Consider the following 21,906-nt stretch of genomic DNA (forward strand, 5'->3'; position numbering starts at 1 on the left):
TCCATCCAACAGCTCCCCCAAAAAGGGTGTAACCTCAATCTCATAGTTAAACCCATTTTTGCAATAAAAAATATAATTAAAATATCACATTTCTACATTTATCAAAGTGTTTGTTATTCACTTCACTCTTATTACATTTGACCACCTTTAAAGTGACAAAAATCAAAGTGCATATGAGCTTCTTAAGAGTGGCCTCAAAATAGACCAGAAATGTTCCACATCAAAAAAACATTTTCTCAGCATTTGGTAATAACAATTATTTCAGAGATCAAATACCTTTTGGAAATATTTTAAGAATATACAAAAAAACTTAGCAAGGCAGTTTGGTTTCCTGCCATATTAAACAGGTTGCATTTTGACATCACAACAATCTGAAAATATACACAATATTAAATATATACTCTATACACAGTACTAGGACAATCCACTATTTTACTTTTTTTGGACGGTTTCAAAGAACATTCCACTATCTTATCACTATTTTACTTCTCTGACAATATTCAAAGTTTCACCCGATACTATATCTACATACATGTAAAAGAAGAAGAGAAGAAGCTCCTGATGATTATCACTAGAAACCCTAATGGTTCAACATAAGTATAAATGAAACTAACACTTTAAATGAAACTAACACTTTGAAACATAAGCTAAAAGTAAACATCGCACATTAACCCTAAACTTAAAATTAACCTAACACTTAAAAATAAAAACCAACATTGTAATGGGGCAGCCATTGAAACGCATAAAGAGCACCATTACAGTCGAGGGATTAAACTATGTGTGCCTTAGTAGGCTGCATTTATAGTCACTAAACCTGCTAATCAAAACCCCTAAATTCTCTGAATCTAGGTGACGCTGTCCATCAACAAGTTGTTGGCGATGGAAAATTCAGCAACTGCTTCCTTACCTTTGTCGCCTACTGGGCCCTCGGGAATCTGCGGGGCAATTGCTATATTCGTAATGGGTAGCCCGGCTTCGAAGCAACTTAGCTTCTCCTCCATTGCTATAGAAATATTAGAATGTGAGTTCATGTTCATTTAGCTCATTTACCTATACTTGAATCCCCTGTCAGGATGCAAGCTTCAAATCTCCGCTGCCTCCCGCTTACTAAATCTCCTCCTTCACTACCAATTTCCTAGGGTTATTCCTCTGCAGTTCCATTGATTTCACTTCTTCATTAAAGAAATACAAGTTTTAAAAGATTTTTCAAAAATATAAAGATTACTATCGGTGAGAGGAAAAACAACTACTTCCATGGAAGAGTTTGGTTTAACAATCCTCTGAATAATTAATATAAAAATACAGTGTGCATGAAAACGGGCGTTAATGCAAAATATCTATGCAAAAAATGCAATGACTCTCCGATAACATTTTTCCTCCAAAATAATACACGGTAGGAAATGAACTCTTTATTTAAAACAAGAATTCGTAAGCATTACTATTAATGTAGATTCAAGCAGAAGCCCTCGGTGTGAGGGAATTCAATTTAACTATATACTAGTATTGCACTCACGATTTTTTTTTAAACAATAAAACCCATTCATTTTATACTCACATTGAGGGAATTCAATTTAACTATATACTAGTATTGCACTCACGTTTTTTTTTTAAACAATAAAACCCATTCATTTTATACTCACATTAAAGAGTCAGACATAAAAGACCCTGAGTGCCATTTTTATGGTAGTAGGAAAGAAAAAGTAACAACTCTGGAAAAAAATTAGATTATGACAGGAACAGAAATTAAACAATTAATTTAAACAACTAAACAACTGATTTAGATGACTATAATAGGAGTAATGAGTATAAGATTTTTCATTACAATGTTTCAAGGTACACACTGCAGAGTCAATGAGCCATGTGATGGCAATGGTGACTAGTATTGTTCTCGAATTTGTAGACATTGCGCCTTCAATCCAACGGGCAAACCAATCAAGCAAGCAACAATTGTCGGCGTTGGATAACCCTATGAACAAGAAACAAGGCAAGCCCATGCAATGCAGAGTATTGAAGAAAATGATGAAATGAAAGTGAGAACCCGCTCTGTGAGATGGTTAACACTAATCAGTGCTTGCCAAAAGTCAGGGAAGAAAAATAGTGCTTGCCAAGAGTCAGGGAAGAAGAAGAAGAACAACAACTGGCAGGGAAAAAGCAGTAAAAATATCTTCGAGTAAAAGAATGGGAAAAAGCTGTAAGACAACTCGATATTTGGATAAAGCAGTCACACTTCAAATCAAATCAATGGTTGAAAGTGTCTCACCTGATCCAACGGAACATGGTAGAATTTTTGACAATTGTTGATGCATAGGAAAGGCCTATCGGCCTAATTATATTATATTATAGAAAAGCTCATAAAATTTATAAAGTTTATTTAGTAAATTCATAAAAATTTAAAATAATTATGAATATAAAAATTTTATATTCAAATTTCTAATCACTCGCTTAAGATGATGACCTGGAAATTATAATAATTGTGATCTAAATTTAATCCCATAACATATGCCTATAATACAAACCATCCTAAAATATCATGATTACACTAATAAAAAATAATAATAATTATATACATACATATATATATATATATATATATATATATATATATATATATATATATATAATTTTATTTGAATTCTAATTAAAAACACTAATTTCAAGGTTCAATTATAACAAAAACACACATTGAAATGGAAATAGTCACGAGGCACGTGAGGTACTCCAACGAAAGTTCGCAACGTCTTACGTCAAGGAAACTTTTCCCGCAGATTTTTGGTTAAAAATTTGTCAAAATTTTTAAAAACCCAAATTACAGTGTTCAGGAAGTTTTTGATAACGCTCAATTGATATTTAGCGCTAAAACAGTGATAAAGCTAATCCACTTTTAGCATTTGAATCATCATTATGCTAAATCTATTTTTAATATTAAAATCATGATTAAAACACTAAAATTTTACATTTCGAAAATGACCAATTTCCAGCCCCAAAAAAATGTATTCAAAACAAAATTATGCCTCAGTGGAAAACGCCCGAATCTTCTGCACGACTCTTCAAAGTCCTGTAATGCAGCTCTGGAACTATTCCAGGAAATCAGCTAACCCTTTACCTCGGGGTAATCGTTGCCAGAGTCATGTGGACAAGGATCAAACGCCACAAAAGTATAATAAATATCACAAAATCGATTGGAAATATGACAAAACAATGGCGGCCGAAGAATATCTTTTCAGCGCAAGTGACATTTTTCCACAATTTTTGACTGTCAAACCAGGCCCTGAAAGCCTTTTTCTGTTTTCTTTAGTTGCTGGACTTAAAGAAAGGGCTTCGAGAAAATAAAGGCACAAAGGTATGGACGCCGCATGTCGAACACATAAATGCACATTTAATTTTTTAGCGACTGATTCTTTAGACGCTGACACGGATATCAGACCTTGACCACATTCTTTGATAAACACACTCGCATTTAAGGCGACTTTGTTTAAGCTTTGAAGTGTTGGCCTTCTTTGATAAACACACTCGCATTTAAGGCGACTTTGTTTAAGCTTTGAAGTGTTGGCCAGTATTGAAACTTTCTTCCATGAAATTGAACAAATCCCCTCCCAGGTCTTGTTCACCGTCTTTAACTAAATTTCTTCCGAAAATCCAGTAATTTTATCAAGCTGCCACAGAAAAGCCGAATCTCAGCGAGAAAGTAGAAATACTAAACTTTCGAAGTTCGAACACGTAAAGAACGCATATGACAGCTGCAAGCTTAAGGCCTAGCGACTACCTGGCGAAAGCACCAGCAGGACTCAAAACGTTAGTGAAATCGGATGATATCTGCGCGAACTTAGCGGATGTCTGTTTCGAAAAACGCCGAAACCTCTGGAGTTCGCCGCCATAGCCATATCTTGGCGCAAATGCGCACGAAATTGAAGCAAAATGTAACATGATTATGCAAAATAAGCAGAAAAATGTTCCTCGTCGAATTTCAAGCGAGACGAGCACTACAATGGTCCTCTGGACACCAAGGATAAAGGCAGGCCGAGTCAAAATCTCACCTGGATTACCAAAAGGGCTCAAAATTTGGAGAAGGTGTAGCAATCGATCTCCAGATCAGTAATTCCCATCCCCTTAGCTTGTTGTCCTGCAAGGGCATGATTACAGACAGATCTAGAACCGTCTTCATTCTCCGCATCGGATGGCCCAGATCGTCTTGACTCTTTCTCCCTTTTCTCAGCCGTCCGATCGCTGACGTTGCAGGCCTAAATCCGTGTAATAAACGTTCACGGAAATAAGGTTATTTAGTCACAGCGAAGTCACGTCAACATTAAAAATGGAGGCGTCTGAGACACGTCAATAAGTTCGGTACTCGCCAGTCGCGTCTAACTGTCACGCACTCCGCGTTTTTTTCGTTGTAAATTAGTTAAACAATTTGAGCGATCCATGATGAAAAACTTCCACGCAAACAGAATAAATTAAATTGGTTGCCTAACTCTCCGGAGAAACCCATCGATGGCATAACTGTCCACGTGTCAACACGGGAGACAAAGGGACGACGAAAGTCTGTTCCAAAGGGAAGGCCTATCGGCCTAAAAATCTTGCAACTACGTGAAGCCACTTTATAAGTTTGTTTTTTCTATCTTTGTTTCGGGGAAGGGATAGCTTTGAGGGTTTTTTTTTTTAAATTAAATTACTAGTATATAATATAATGGTAGATATAAAGTTCAAAATATTTATTTCATAATATGTTATAGTTTTTTAATTATTATTATAATTAATGATAAAAAAATTAATATATAAGTTAAATATGTATACATTAAAAATATAAGATTTTTAATTATGGAGATTCATCTCTATTTTATCATAAATTTTTTTATTTGTAAATGGACTTTGTTACAATACTATGGTTTATTAATATCACTTGACAAAAAAAAAGAACTTATTTGTAAGAGAGGTCCTCTACAACCTAGTATGGAGGTAGATCTCAAGCGTAAACATGTAAACATTTAGCATGTCATTTTTAACATTTTTAATCTAATGTCAACGAGTTTAAAAATCAATCTAAGTATTATTATGTATAAAAACAATATAAATTTAAAGCATAAAGAAGTTTACAAACACTAAAAAAGAGGTATGGTAAATAAATAAAAATATAAATAAACCAAAGGTAATGGTAAATAAATAAAACCTCCTTTTATACTTACTCCAAAAGTATGGTAAATAAATAAAAATATAAATAAACTAGAGGTATGGTAAATAAATAAAAATGTATCAAATATGATTAGAAATCAACATCTACTTATATACCAAGTCTATGGGCCAAATACCATGGTAATAAAAGAGTTATGATAAATAAATAAAAATATATATAAACAAGAGGTATGGTAAATAAATAAAACCTCTTTTTATATTTACTCCATAAACCTCTTTATACTTACGAACACTCAAAAAAGTGGTTTTTTAGGTGAAGCCTATGAGCCAAACTATTATTAATACCATGCAAAAAAGTATTTTTTTTTTTCCGTGGAAAATAGAGTGCGCAATTTCTATTAAAAAGTTGTTAATAGTAATTACATGTTGTAGATGCCAAGGCATATGCTGTAGGGTGGCAGAAGCCACGTTACAAAGTAGAACCTGGATATAGGAATCCAAAAGTGTCAAGTATTACATGAGCTGTGTTCACCAGTACATAGTCCCCAAATTTCAAAATAATAATAATGTCTCAAGTCTCATATAGGAATATAACATCTATATGTCTATACATTCTATAACCGATTATAGATACTGCTATACAAAAAAGAAGCTCCCAAGTAGCCGCTGAAGAGGAACTAGTGGGGGGAGAACCCCCAATCCGAAGGCCGTCGACGTAGGGACGATGATAGAACCTGTGTATCCCAGCTGGTGAATGCTCGTCAACCTGCCAATCTCCTATAGGGCGATCCGCCGCCTCTTTCGAAGCCATGCAAAAAAGTATTATTAACCCTACTATAAATATTAAAAGATTATTAATAATATTATTATTAAATCTAATATTCATATTAATATCTTATAATATTAATATTATTAAATTTAATAACTTTGGATTAATACAATAAAAATTTTGTTATATTATAATATATATTAATATATCGATTTGGCGATTCATTCTTCATAAATCAACCACGGCAATGTTTAGGGTACTCGTAGGGTTCTTGCGCAAACTCTGATGCCCTAATCCTCTGTGCACATTGTATCGAAGCTCGGTGCCTCGGGCTTCTCTGCTGACTCTTTCTCCATGAATCCGCCCTCCGGAGGGGTGGGCACGGCCCCCCTCCCCCAACGGTTCCTCTTCTGACAACTCTGCAAGTGCAGACACAAATGCCAGTCCCGGCTCCACCCCACTGGCTGCCCATGTTATCGATCCCACTATCGACAATGCTGGCAACACTGCTGTAGGCTCCGCGGCCGCTAAAGACAAAGGCATAGACCGGAATGCCTCGATGTCACTGCCAAAGGTGTCCTCTGCTACATGCATTCCCAAGACTTTAGAAAGAACCAAAATAGATCTCCCAGTTACCGAATCAATGATCAAATCCAATATATGAGGGATCATGCCCTCATAGGCAAGTTATTAGGCCTCTGGCCTACTCAAAAGGCCTTGCAAGGATGGATCGCTTCCAAATGGAAGCCTAAAGGACAAGTTACCCTGTAGCTTGGTCACAAAGGCTTCTTCACTGCTATTTTCAACTGTCTAGAGGACAGAACTCGTATCTTTGTGGGAGGCCCGTACTTCTTCAACTCTGTAAGCCTGTACCTTTGTGATTGGATAGAGAGATTCAATCTAGACAAAGAATATTTCAATTGGGCTCCAGTATGGATTCGTATATACTCTCTTCCCCTGGAATACTGGGATGAGGAGACCTTAAAGGACATAGGCAATGGCCTGGGGGTTTTTATCAAAGTCGCTGAGGAAACTAAACATCAAAGATACACCTCCTATGCCAGGATCTGTGTACACATGCATCTGGCCAAAGCACTCACGGACTCGGTAAGTCTATTTCATGACGATTTTGAATGGGTTCAAAAAATAGACTATGAGCATGTTCCATTTCGTTGCAGGAAATGCCATGAACATGGCCACCTATTCAGGGATTGCCCACTGAATCTTCAGTCTAAAGCTCCTGTCACTGAGACTAGCAAAGATGTTAAGGGATTCAAAAAAGTCACCAGTCGAAGAAAGCATGCCAAGAAATCTCCAGTCGCCCCAAATAATCTCAAGAAACCTGAAATAAAAAATAGCTTCGAAATCCTGACCTCTCAAAATAACTTGGAGGATCACCTTTCTATCCCTTCTTCTTTAGATCCACCTCCTACTTCTTCCCCCCCTCTTCCAAAATCTTCAGCTTCACTCCCAGCCTTCGATCTCATGATCATCCCCGCCTCTACCTCCTCTGATAATAAAGATCAAGATACAGCCCTTCAAACATCCAACATGGAGATAGATGCAACTCTAGCTCTCAGTATCCATCAAAAGCCAAACAAGGAAGAATAGAACATACCGATACACATGGATGAGGAACTAGAGAGTATAGATCTGGGAGATCTGGACATTCTCAGCCTGGAAACAATGTGTCGACAGAAAGAATTCAGTGCTATACACCCTTGGCAAATTGAAAGTCTTGAAGTAGTTTTAGCTAGAGCACATCATAACAAATGTCTTGGTATTCAGGCAGGCAGTCCTTGGGATGGAAAAAAAATACTGAAAGAATCGAAGAAACGCGAGCATAAAACGGATCTGCAGAGGACCATTATTATTGGAGAAATGCTGGTGGAATATGGTAGATTCCCCAAGCTGACCAAGTTTTTGAAATCTCTTCCCCACTGTTCCTCATGAAGCTCATCTCATGGAACTGAGAGGGCTTAACAGCCCTACAAAACACAAAATGTTACAAAACATGATCCAGCAAGATAAGCCTTCATTAGTCTATCTACAAGAAATAAAATGCAACAACACTGCACTGGAAAAGATCCTAAATAAATCTTGGTCTGGATGCCGTTCAGTCTCAGTGGATGCTTCAGGGTCTTTAGGAGGGCTAACAATTATTTGGAACCCTCAAGTTCTCTCCCTTCATGATTTTCATGCCTCACACTACTTTATTCAGACAACTTTCCACCTAATCGGGACCAATATCCATGGTCATCTCTCTAATGTGTATTTCCCACAAGATTCACAAAAGAATTTGGATCTGCTAGACACTCTCACAGCTCTCAACTCTGTCAAGAGCTTTCCCCTTTGGATTTTTGATGGTGACTTCAACATCATCACAGCTTTGGAGAAAAAATCAGGAGGAAGATCGAGGCTGGAAGGAGACATCATTGACTTCAAAGACTTCATCCACAGAAATCAGTTAATGGATCTACAGACTTCTAATGGTATGTATACATGGACCAATAAAAGAAGGGGACCATAGCATATAGCCTCTAGGTTGGATCGATTCCTTATGTCAGATAATGCCATTCACCTGGGTGGGGACTTTCATGCCTCTATCATGCCTCAAGTGGGCTCTGATCACTGGCCCATAATGCTACAGTGGTCGCGTCCAGGCTCTAGGTGTAATAGACCTTTTCGCTTCGAATCATTTTGGTTTTCACATCCTAACTTCAAAGAAGTAGTTAACGATGCCTGGAAATCCTTCACTCCCCCTGAAGGAGCCAAGATGTTCCAGTTTCAACAAAAGTTAAAACACCTCAAACAAGCTCTCAAATCATGGAATCGCACTCAGTTTGGTAACATTTTTGACCATCAGAAAGCGCTGGAGCAGCAAATGAATACATTGCAACAATGTATTATCTTTGAGGGAAGAACGGAAGACTATGCGCAACAGGAGAAGGCCCTCTTGACCAAGATTGAAGCACGAAGGCAACAAGAAGAGACCCTGTGGTGTCAAAAATCTAGGGTCAGATGGCTTAAGGATGGGGAGAAAAATACCAAATTTTTTCATAGGTCTACTATTCAAAGGAGAATGCACAATAACATCGCCTTCATTAATAATCGGCAAGGGTAGTGACTGGAGGTGCATGAAGAAGTGGAATAGGAATTCAAAGAGTACTTTCAAGACATTCTTCGGGAGCCTCCGGGCTGCAGAAATTGGGCCATTCGATCTATTACGCAGCATATTCAAAAAATCAATACAACGGACCACAACAATATGCTTCTCCAGCCTAGCCCAAATTAAGGATGGCAAAGTGCCTAGCCCTGATGGCTTCACAACCAGTTTCTTTCATGCTTTCTAGGAGCATATAAAAACAGAGGTCTAGGAGCTCGTGGAAGAATCACAATCGATGCATTGGATCCTTCCTTCCCTTAACACAACCTTCATAGCGCTAGTACCTAAAGTGGAAGAATCCAATACACCTGATAAATATAGGCCCATCGCACTCTGCAATGTAATCTACAAACTCATATCTAAAGTCCTGGCGAACAGGCTCAAACCTCTTCTCCCTCTCCTCATTTCGCTAGAGCAGACAGGCTATGTAGAAGGGCGCCAGATTCTGGACGGTATCATTCTCTCACATGAAGTGATCCATTCACTCAAGATTCTAAAAAAGCCAGGTATGATTCTCAAGTTAGATCTTTCTAAAGCTTTCGATAAACTCAGCTGGACCTATATTAATCAAATGTTATTAGCATTTGGCTTCTGTGCTACTTGGACACGTTGGCTTATGAATCTTATCTCCTCCCCCTATTTCTCCATCCTTCTTAATGGTTCTCCTTCCTCACCCTTTCGTCCCTCCCGGGGTATTCGTCAAGGCGACCCTCTCTCCCCGTTCCTTTTTGTTCTCATGGCTGAAGGCCTTAGTCGCCTTCTTCATTCTTCTATCTCTTCACACTCCTTAAAGGGCATTTCTCTTCATGGTCAACCCCCCATCTCTCACCAATAGTTTGTCAATGACAATATGCTTTTCGGCCATCCATCAGTTCAAGAGGCCTCTACCTTCAAGTCCCTGCTCAATCTCTTCTCAAAAGCTTCTGGCACCACCATCAATGCTTCCAAATCCCAGCTCTTCTTCTTCCACACTCCCATTCTCACTCAGAGAAATATAGCTAGGATTTTGGGCTTCCCGATAGCTGTGCTTCCTTCGAAATATCTTGGAGCTCCCCTGTTTGACTCAGCCATCAAACATGCTTCCTGGAGATCCCTCCTTGACAATTTAGAAACCAGGCTCTCTTCTTGGACCTACCACTCGCTCAACATTGCTAGCAGGCTTATCCTAATCAAATCTGTTCTCCAAGCCATGCCTCTGTACTTATTTTCTATATTGGCAGCCCCTAAATGGGTTCTTAAAAAAATTCGCAATCTTCAAAGAAACTTTCTTTGGGGTTCCTCAGGCCTCAACAGAAAATGGGCTCTTGTCAAATGGACTGAGGTTTGTCTTCTGAAGTCAGATGGTGGGATTGGTCTAAGGGATCCCCTCCACAGCAATAACACCATGGGCGCCCGCATCTGGTGGAACTGGATCTCCAAACCACACACTCCTTGGGCACGTCTCTGGCAGGCCAAATATGCTCCAGGTAGTCCACTGGAGGATCTCATCTGCATCAACACGACCACCCCTGGCTCGTTGATTTGGAATGCGACCAAGCAACATAGTGCCTTTATTCAAGCGCACAACTTTTAGGAAATCCATTCGGGTACCACAACAAGATTTTGGGAGGACTCTTGGCAACAACTTCCCAAACTTGCCTCTCTCTTCCACAAACCCAAGTGGTAAGCTACTATGCAGAACAATGATCAAATCCATGTCCATTAGTTTTGGTAGCAGCAATCCCCTCAAGGTTTTCAACTTTGGAGATCAGCTGGCACCTGGCAGGCTAACTGGTAGGAGGAAACTTATTAAGAGATCGATCAAGAGCTCAAACTCAGGAAAATTAAACTCTCTGATCAGAAGGACAAAGTGCGATGGGGATGTACACCCAAAGGTATGTTCACTACTAAAGAAGCATACCAAATTCTCTATCAACCCACGCAGATAATAAAGGATCAGCTATGGGATCAGGTTTGGCAACCAAGCATCTGGCCTAAGGTCTCTACTTTCCTTTGGCTACTAAGCAAGCAATGGATCCTCACCTGGGATAATCTACAAAATCGAGGATTTACTGGGCCTTCCAGATGTCCCAATTGCAATCTTCACACAGAGACCATCTTGCATCTCTTGGACACCTGCCCATTAGCAGCACAACTTTGGGAGAGAACTGCACAGTGCAACAGAAGAACGGGTAGACGTGTGGGAGATATTTTAAACACCATCAGAAATTGGCCTCGACATCCTTTCCAAAGTCTACTACTCAATTCCCTCTGGAACCTCTTACCGGGCTTTGTTTATTGGATCATCTGGAAGGAGAGAAATAACAGGATCTTTAAAAATCACAGTACGCCCCTTGACACCATGTGGCTACTTCTCAAACAAAACCTTCAAGAAACTCTAGCTCTAAGACATTGGCAAGACTCGGATTTTCCAGCTTCACCCCAGGAATGCCTCATTCTGAAAAATTGGAACCTAGACCTCACATTTTTAGCTCAAGTCAAGCCCACTCCTCCATCCATACTGATTCTCCCCAATTCTGGTCTCCTCCAGCCACCCACTCTTACAAACTAAACTTCAACGGAGCTGCTAAGGGCAATCTTGGGTTGGTTGGTTATGGTGGTATTTTCAGAGATGTTGTAGGCTCTGCTCTACACATATATCATGGTTTTCTTGGAAGAGACACCAACAACACTGCTGAACTTGAAGGCTTATGGAAGGGCATTTGTGTAGCAGAAATAGAAAATTCTTTCCCTCTAGAGGTAGAAGGGGATTCTAAAATCTTAATAGAGGCAGCTATTTGGATTCACTCAGGCACCTCAGTAGCAAATATTGCTTCGAGCTGGTGGCTTCTAAGCAGATTGGAATAAATTGAAGAATGGCTCAGCGCATCCTGTAGCATTACCTTCAAGCACATTCGGCGTACAGCTAACAAGGTAGTAGACAGACTGGCTAATCAAGGCGTCGATCAGCAGCTCCCATTCTTCTCTGGTCCACTGAGTAGTTCTAATGATGCATAACTCAAAAAAGACTGCAATCTTCTGGTGCAACAAGATCTATCTCTCCCGGATGCGGGTGTGTAACAGTGCGTTCTGTACGTGGGTGGCTTGGTGGGTTGGTGCGTGGGTTATTATCACCGCCATCCGACCTTGCGTGATGCCAGTCTTTAATTCTTCTGCTAACATCTTCAATTCCGCGTTAATGCAGCTCATCCCTCCACACCAGCCTACAAGTTCATCTGTCATGGCGCCGCTCCAATACTTCATTCATGCTCCTCCCCTGCGCTCGTGTTGTTCCCTTGCTACCATAGATCCTCGCTCTCAAACTAGCCTAGGGAAACTTTGTGCTCTGGAATGCTGTGTTGATTTATCGTCGGGATTTCATGTTTCACAAAGCCCATTCTGCAAATTTAGTTGTCACTTGTCCTTAGTCTTTCCCAGTGCTCCTCTGCGAGCTGAAGCTAGGCCCCTTTCAGTCCCCGCCTACCTTCACAGTACTGCTGCCTGTTCAACACCTCCTGCTCTTTTCGTTATGACTATATTGCACCAGAGAATGCGCTGCAGGAGGGGAAGTTCCCATGGGCGTGTTATCTGCCAGCCCTCCCCCTCTACTTCGGACTCCTCGTCTTATTCCTCGGACTTCTACTTTGACCGCTATCCCGTTACCAGGAGTGGTCATGGACAGGGTCGAGGGTAGCATAATTTAGCAGTGCGCTCTCATAATTCTCAATCTCACACCGCTCATTTTCAGTTCCTCTGTACACTCAGTAATTTCTCCTTCATAGCTTCAGTCACCAGTGATCTTCGAGAGGATACTTCTGGTCTGGTTGCTGTGACACCAGGGGTGACTCTGGAGACGAGGGCGGAAGATAAGCATGGCACTTCTCAGATTGACAATAAGCAGAGTAAGGATCCTGGTGGCACTGCAACCCAGGACATGAACATTCGAGCTAGTTCGAGCATCCCTACTAGTGGCGGTTCTTCAGGCAAAGAGGGCCATCCCTCTGAGGATGAAGATCCCTACAAATATGGGTGTCGCATCATTGAAGAGTCACCTTCCACCTCTCATGAAGCTTAATCAAGTCTGCGTTCAATGGTTTTTGATTCTCTGTTGCTCGAAGGTGCTCAATTCCCTCCTGTTTTATAGTCATTATATGCTCTACAGTTCTCATGCTCAGACCTTTTTTCTAAAGTTAAATTGCCGGTTTCCCCTGCGTGGGTGACATTCTTCTGACTGTGTCTTTGGGTCTCAGTTACGGTTATAGTTGTTTAATGGGTCAGATTTCAGTTTTGAATTGGGCAGCGCTTCCCTGTTTATTTGTATGGGCCCAGTCAACTTGTTTTGGTCTTTGAATTACCTCTGGTCAGTCTTCAGTTTTGATATTGGCGTATTCTGTTTCTATGAACTAGTCATGGTCATGGTCCTAGAAGCTCTTCTGGTCAGTCTTCAACAAGTCTTTTTGGTCAGTGTTCAGCTATGTAATGTGAGCATGCCGCATCTCTGGGCTAGACTTCTCGAGGCCACTGCCTCTTTGTAAAAATATTTTTGTATCAATATAGGAGTAGACAAATTCAGAAAAAAATAAAAAAAAAATAAAAATAAAAATAAAAATAAAAAAAATAAAAAATAATATATATATATATATATATATATATATATATATATATATATATATATATGTATGTATGTATATACATATATATCATGATATATATTAACTCTAGATATAGGTGGGAGAGAAGAAGAAAGACATAGAGTGATACAGGTGGAGAGATAGGGGGAGTGACAAGGGAGAGATGGAGATAAAGTGAAGGAGAGCATAGAGGAGGAATAAAGAGAGAGAGGGAGAGGCGTGAGAGAGGTAGATAAGGGTAAGAGAGGGAAACACAAAGATGAGAGGGAGGGTGATAGTGAGAGGATTGGAGGGTAGAGAGAGAGAGAGAGGGAGAGAGAGGAAGGATGAGAGTGGGGAGGAGAGAGGGAGGATAGAGAGATGGAGTTGGAGGGGGAGGGAAGGAGGGATGAAGAAAGACAAAGAGAGTGAGAAGTGGAGAGAGAAAGGGAGTGATAAGGGAGATATGGAGAGAGAGAGAGTATGCTTAGGGGCAAGATAAAGAGACAAAGAAGGAGAGATGGAGAGAAGGGGGCGAAGAAGGAGAGAAGGAGAGATAAGGAGGAAGAAGGAGAGAGGGAGGGATATAGTAACATAGAGAGAGAGAGAGAGAGAGAGAGAGAGAGAGAGAGAGAGAGAGAGAGATGGGGGAAGACAGAGGGAGGTAAGAGAGAAAGGGGGAGAGAAGAAGGACGAGAGACAAGACTTGAGAGAGAGGATTGGAGGTCAAAGAGAGAGAGAGAGAGATGGGGGAAGAGAGAGGGAGGTAGGAGAGAAAGGGAGACAAAGGAGGAGAGAGGGAGGGAGAGAGAAGGAGAGAGAGGAGGAGAGAGGGAGGGAGAGAGAAGGAGAGAGGGAGGGATAAAGAGATGGAATTGGAGGGGGTGAGAGGGAGGGAAGAAGAAAGACATAGAGCATGATAACTGGAGAGGGAGAGAGGGAGTGACAAGGGAGATATTAAGAGAGAGAGTTTGTGTTTGGGGGTGAGATAAAGAGAAAAAGAAGGAGAGATGGAGAGAATGGGGGAGAGAAGGAGAGGGACAGGGATATAGTAACATATAGAGAGAGAGAGAGGGAGAGAGAGAGAGAGAGAGGGAGGGAAAGAGAGATAGAGTTTGAGGGGAAGAGAGAGAGAGATAAGAAGAAATAAATAGAGAGATAAAGGTGCAGAGAGAGAGAGAGGGAGTGAAAAGGAAGATGGATAGAGAGGGAGAGAGGACAACATGAGGGAAGAGAGATAGAAGCGGGGGAGAGGGAAAGAAGGGGAAGAGAGAGAGAGGGGAGGAGGAGGAGGGAGGGATAGATAGATTGGAGAAAGAGAGTGTATGTTTTGGGGGTGATATGGATAGACAAAGGGAGATAAAGATATAGATGGAAGATGAAGAGAGGGAAGAAGAGAGAGATGGAGGGAGGGAGGGAGGTATAAAGAGATTGATAGATATGGATTGGGAGAGTGTAACACCAGCACCCCACATCTACCCAACTAACTAGCCAACTGGGGTAAACATGTGACGAGGGGCTACTATGGTTGGATTCGACCTCCTATGTGACCTTAAGAAAATGGAATCGATAGAAATCCAACACACAAACCTTCCACATCAGTTATAGGACCCTTGAGAACCATGCCAACACTTTAGGCAGCTTGGCCCTGGGTCCCACTAAAGTTTTTGATCACTTGTCTCCTGGTCGCTCTCATGTTATAGGCATGCTAGCGTCCAAGGACCTCTAGACACTCTCACAGGCTTGCCAGCCAGTGTCCCGGGACCAATTTTTCTAGTTTTGTGTGTTATCACTCTGTAAGTTTTGAGGTTGTAGAGTAAACCACAGAGGTAACCTTATAACCACTTTGGAAGCTGGGAATCTAGCCCTTCTAGTTTTAGAGAGGGATCTCTCTATATGATTTAGCTTTGTTTTACTAATGATATTAGGCTAGTTATCATGTTCAGGTTTGGGTTTTTTGTGTAGTTGGGTTGAGACAATGGAATTAGGCCATTGGGCAATGGAGTCACAAATTTAGGTTGATCAAACACAAAGTTTACAGTCTAAACTTACAGGGCAGGTTAGGCAACTTCATTGGATCCTTTAATATTTATGGTGTGAAAGAGAAGAAAAAGATAAAACAATCCAATTAATAAACAGAGCAATTAAGAATTATGTTTTTAATTTTCAGAAGAAAACATGGAAATTATTCATAAGTCAGATACAAAGTGTACTTTTAAACAAATTATGTTCGTACTCTTCTTAGAATAATTTAGATTATAGAAACATATGTGAAAAATAATAAAAACATTTAACAGAGAAAGATGCACTTCACCAATGAAATTGACACAAGAATCTTGTAATGCTTGAGATGTATTACTGAGAAATGATCAAAGGTAACTCTGTGAGCTTCTTTACAATATAAATCCTTTCTTCAAAACTAATCCCAACCCTTCATAATTCGAATTATGAAGTACTTATAGAAAAATTTACAAAATATCTTGATTCACAATATCAAGATAGGATCCTAAAAATATCTAACAACTAATTACAAAAGTAGTACAAAAATCTAGGGATCTTCTAACTGCTAGAATTGTTGGTACTAACTTCAAGGAAAATTGTTTATGACTTGGCCTCAAAATGTGTTTCCTTGTTGTTTGTCTATTGGAGATGAAAATCTTTCACTCAATGATGTCACACAATTGATCCCATCTTTCATCACTGGGGATAGAAAGATTGAGTAACTTTCTATACACTTCATCGACTTCTATATACTTCTCAAAGGTTGGCTTGTTGATGAAGATGTGTTTGATTTCATGTTTGATAGTTAAATCAAACTCCAAAGCTTCTAAGAAATATTTCCCTGTGATATGTCCCTTGATACCTGCAAATTTGGATTTATCTGTAGCAATAATATAAAGTTTCTGACAGTAATCCTCCAAGCTGATCAATCTATCATCTGGTGCTACTAATCCTGGTAATCCCCTCTGGTTCAATAGGTTGAACTTGGTGTGAAATCTCTGGACAACATTTTCCAGAGTCAGAGTTTTGGTCTCCAATTGGGTCATCAAGTTCCTTTTCTGCAATACTTTCTTGATCTCCAAGATAGTCTCTATCTTGTCTGCTATCTGCATCTGTTCTAATTCTGATCTGGTCTTTGAATTCAACACTTTAATCATGGTTGTGGCCTCACTTGGTTTGTGTCCTAGGGCATCTCTAACATGTTTTATTATTGTCTTAGATCTTTCTATCAACTCTTCTTGCTCAAAAATGATCTGAATGGATGGCCAAATATCAGTCATGGCTTGACTAATTTCTAGCCAAACATTTTCCCTAGCCTGTGCCAAAGTCTGAGCCATTAGTGACTCATTTTCCAATCTCTCAATCTTCTGGGCAAGCTAGTGAGATTTTTGCAACTCAGCTACATAAAAGTTGTCAATTTTCAACTTTTGTTCTTCCAGATTCTTCAATTTATTCTTTAACTTATCATTCTCTTGTCTCTGAAGAGACAGGTCCTGCATGAGTTTGTTCAAGTCACTTGATGTTGATGTAGAATCCTTGGTTGTCCCTGCAACAGAAATCGGTATAGCTGTGACTGTAGTCATAGCTAATTGTGCAACATCTTCCTTTTCTTTCAGTAACTTTTCTATTTGCTCTTCCATCTCCTTAATCTATACATTTTGCTCAATGATGAGTTTGAGCATGTCTTCTTTATCCTGCTCATTTTCTTCTATCTATTTTGCTTGTGGATCCTCTATAGATGGTAATTTCAACTGCTTTCTAAGTGCTACTATATCTGTATTCTTTTTCTTCAGGGTTTCTTCCACTGCTTTGACAGGATCATAACCCAGTTTGATCACTAGGTCCTCCAATGATTTGATTTTGTTGTTCTTTTCTAATGAGGAGATTTTCTCCAGCTTTAACTATGATTGAACATTGCTGAGTGATGTCCTTAACTTTGAAGTTGTCAGAGAAATGTTGGTCATGGTGGAGAAAAGTATTTCTCCAAATTGTCTATGCATATCCATTTGATCTATAAGATGTATCTATTTTGCATCAAATGAGAAAATAGTATTCTTGTATATTTAGATTTTAATTATATAATTAAATTAATTAAATTAAATTAAATATAATTAAAATAAATAAAATTAAAACATGAAACAATTAATACAAATACATTTAAATAGGACAATTAAAAATAATCTAAAGAATCTATCGGCTAAGCATCTCACACATCTCTATATATTTGAGAAATAAGACCAGTCTTTCAACAATTCTTTCACATCCTAAAGATGAACCACTGTTGCTGGTTCGAAACGTCGATAAAAAAAAGAATTTGAATGCGATGGATCCGGAAGTAAATCTACATAAACATGAGACTCGCAGAAACCTCAAAGACAAAATATTCTTGTAATCCGAAAGGGACTTTGGGAATGGCACTTGAGCTTGTAAAAATTCCATCTGCATTATTCCTTGCTCACTGTTGAATGTTGTTAATAGTTTATGCTAGGAAGTAGAGGTCTGTTTCAAAAACTGAGCATATGTATCATCCTTGAGTGATTCATTCTTCTGCCTCATTTTCATAAATTTATTGAAGATGTTTGGCTCATCTTGATTGTCTGCCAATTATGTTGACTGTACTAATTCTGAGGTATAGTTGTGACTGCGGTCATAGCTAAGTGCGCAACATCTTCCTTTTCTTTTAGTAAATTTTCTATTTTCTCTTCCATCTCCTTAATATGTACATTTTGCTCAATGATGAGTTTGAGCATGTCTTCTTTATCCTGCTCATTTTCTTCTATCTCTTTTGCTTGTGGATCCTCTATAGATGGTAATTTAAGCTGCTTTCTAAGTGCTGCTATATCTGTATTCTTTTTCTTCAGGATTTCTTCCACTGCTTTGACATCACTGGGATCATAACCCAGTTTGATCACTAGGTCCTCCAATGATTTGATTTTGTTATCTTTTTTTAATGAGGATATTTTATCCAGCTTTAATTGTGATTGCACATTGCTGAGTGATGTCCTTAAATTTGAAGTTGTCATAGCAGTGTTGGTCATGGTGGAGAAAATCATTTCTCTAGATTGTCTATGCATATCCATTTGATCTATAGGATGTATCTGCTTTACATCAAATGAAAAAATTATCTTCTTGTAATCTGAAGGGGACTTTGGGAATGACACTTGAGCTTGTAAAAATGCCATCTGGATTCTTCCTTGCTCACTGTTGAATGTTGTTAATAGTCTATGTTGGGAAGTAAAGGTCTGTTTCCAAAACTGAGCATATGTATCAGCCTTGAGTGATTCATTCTTCTGCTTGATTTTCGAAAATATATTGAAGATGTTTGGATCATCTTGATTATATCCAATTATGTTGATTGTACTAATTCTGAGGGATCTTGTGAGGTCGAGGAGGATGGAGTTGTAGAGAAAAGATCCTTTGACCTTGTTGACACATATGTACCAATCATGCCAATGGTTTCTTGCCCTTCTTCATGTTGAATGGTGATTGTTTTAGGGTCAGTATTCTGCCTTTTCTGATAAATAATGAATTCTTTGGCACTGATTTCTGTAACTGGTGAAGATCTTTCTTCCCTTGGCCTTTTGTTATACTTCTCTTGAAGCACTAGAGTTTGGGAGGTGGTTGTTGACAGAGTCTGCTCCTCTGCTTCTCGTAATGTATTTTCCTCCCACTGATTTTGGTTCATGAATTTTTCGATCTCTGATTTAGGGGTATGATTATAAGGTGTGGTTTTGTGTTCCATCCTTAAATTGGAAATTATACTGAAGGGGTCATAATACCATGTAAAAATTAGGTGGAAATTCATTTGTTTGAGGATTAAATTTTCCTCATTCTCTGCTACTTTGCTATTACATATAAAAGGTCCCACTTGTGACTTGATTTTGAATTGTGATTTTCTTTTACTTGAAACAAAATGAAGTTCATCCATATTAATCATTTGTCTAATATATTCCAGAGAAAGATCCTTATTAGAACATATTTTGGCAGCTTATATGGTGGTAATTCACACCCATATACTCTTATTTTTGTGTAGCCCTGGTACAGATACCAGTCTCCAATTTTGGTCTAATCACTTAGGTGCAGAATCCTCTTAATTTTTGGACTGATCCTTGGCTCAATTTGACTGTTGAGAAGACCTGATGCTGTATGAATAAACATGTCTATGAAATATGTAAAACTGAACTCCATTGAATTTGTTCTCACTAATGAGTTCCACCCTATTACTGATTGACTGAATACTTGATCATCTTGCTTTGAATTGCTATTGGAAATTTGTCACCTTGCTGAAAAAGGAACATATAAACTAATACAGATGGGTACTTGAACATGCCTTCGGTAGTGATCTTCATCAATTGTTCATGGATATTATCAACCAAAAAGTGACTGAAATTAAACATGAATGCTGGCTTATGTTCCTTAGAAAATATGGAAAGAAAACCTAGAATGGGCTCATCCACCCATTGGTCTGACTGGTACCCTAGAAGGCAAGACACTAAAGAGATGATCTGCTTAGTTTTTTCTGGGAACATGGAAGCTAGATAGGGAGGGCTTTTCTTGGGAAGTTGAGCATCCTCTGGGAGGAAAATCTCAAATATTTGGGCTCTCTGAGGGAAGGTGAGTTTATGATACATATCCATTAGGGAAGCTACAGAAAACTAACTAAGAGAATCATTTTCAGGAATTAATAGCATCTGGTTTATGGTTTCTAGTGAAATAGTGACCAGAATGTCTCCATTCTAGGCCACAATGGTTCTCTGAACTGGATTGTATTTGGCTTGACACCATATGATGAAATCAAGGAAATGGTGGACCTGTGGAAACATGAACATGGGAAGTAGGGATTCCCAAAGATTAATGTCATCCCCCTAGTCCAGATAGGTTTTCTTCAACCAGTGGTGCAATTCGAACAAGTCGAATTCACACTCAATATCAGCAATCTTGTAATATTGGTCAACCAGGGGTATATGGTCGAGGTCTGAGGTAGCAGAGGACATAGGGTTTTCCTCATTTATTTTTGGATTGGCATATTTCCCCTTTCCCTTGGGTGTCATGTCTGTAAATTGTGGAAAGAGAAAATGGGACAAAGATTTGATCAGAACACTACCTAGATGGGAAATTTTAGCGTTGAATTTGAGGAAATGACAGGCGCTGGTGGTGGGCAGGAGACACAATATGAAATATGAGTACCTGTAAATAGAAAATCAAGAGTGAAAAGGAGGACCGTGTAGGTTTACTAGGGTTGATTTATAGCGATCAGATTGGTGTCCGTTTCGCACGAGTCCATTACAGAATGAGAAGATTAAGGCATAAATGATCAAATGGTTAATTGTAACGGGAGAGTGCAATGGGCTTATGATGTAACAGGTATTTTGTTAGGTGAATGAGGGAGAGATAGGTGGCATGATGAAGGGAGTAGAGAGTAGGATATGAGAGTTGATGTGGATGATAGTTGGCAGGAGCGGAGGAGAGGAAGGTGGTTTTTTTTTGGGGGAGGGTAGTGGTATGTGGTTTTAGGTGGGGTGGGGGTGCGAAGTCACCAACGACCACCACATAGCGTGGGGATCGAGGATTGGATTACCACTCTTCAGACCCCCCCTCCCCCCACCCCCACCAATAGTGACATGATGGACTGGGGGGCTGAAAATGATCCCCCGTCATTGATTCGGGCAAGGACATGCACCTGATATATCACATGATGAAAAAGCATTTTGTCGTTTTCTGACTTTATAACAAAACCTGATATTTAGTACCCAACACATATTATTACATATTTTTAATCGTGATTAAATAACACAATTAATTTTCTAAACCTAATTACTTATCCTAAGCATGATTAATCTATTCTAAAGGTGCATTGTGATTTGCAAGCCTTTTATTTTATTTTTCCTATTCAACATAATATGAAATTCTATTTAAATACTTTATTGAACTTTAGCCAAGTTTAAACAGTTTGGCTAACTTTTCTCTAATCTAACTAACCATTTCAACCAAGATTAAGCTAGATGGTTGATTTATTTCCCTAACCTAACCTATGGGACCCAGTTTAATCATGATTAGCCAGTATGATTAACTGAATCATTTATTTCTAAGTGGCATTTAAACAAGCTGCACACTTATATACAAACATTTCTAAATGAAGGTCTTCAATGCACTTTCTTTTTTTGCTGGTGGCATTTGGACTTGCTCACCTAGGGGGACATTTTTCATATATTTTTTCCTTTTGTCTTTTCTTTTCTTTCCTTTTTGTTTGATTT

Source organism: Pinus tabuliformis, chromosome Q, assembly GCF_031772625.1.
Source record: "Pinus tabuliformis cultivar Carrire ecotype Pingquan chromosome Q, CPIR1, whole genome shotgun sequence".
Lineage (NCBI taxonomy): Eukaryota > Viridiplantae > Streptophyta > Pinopsida > Pinales > Pinaceae > Pinus > Pinus tabuliformis.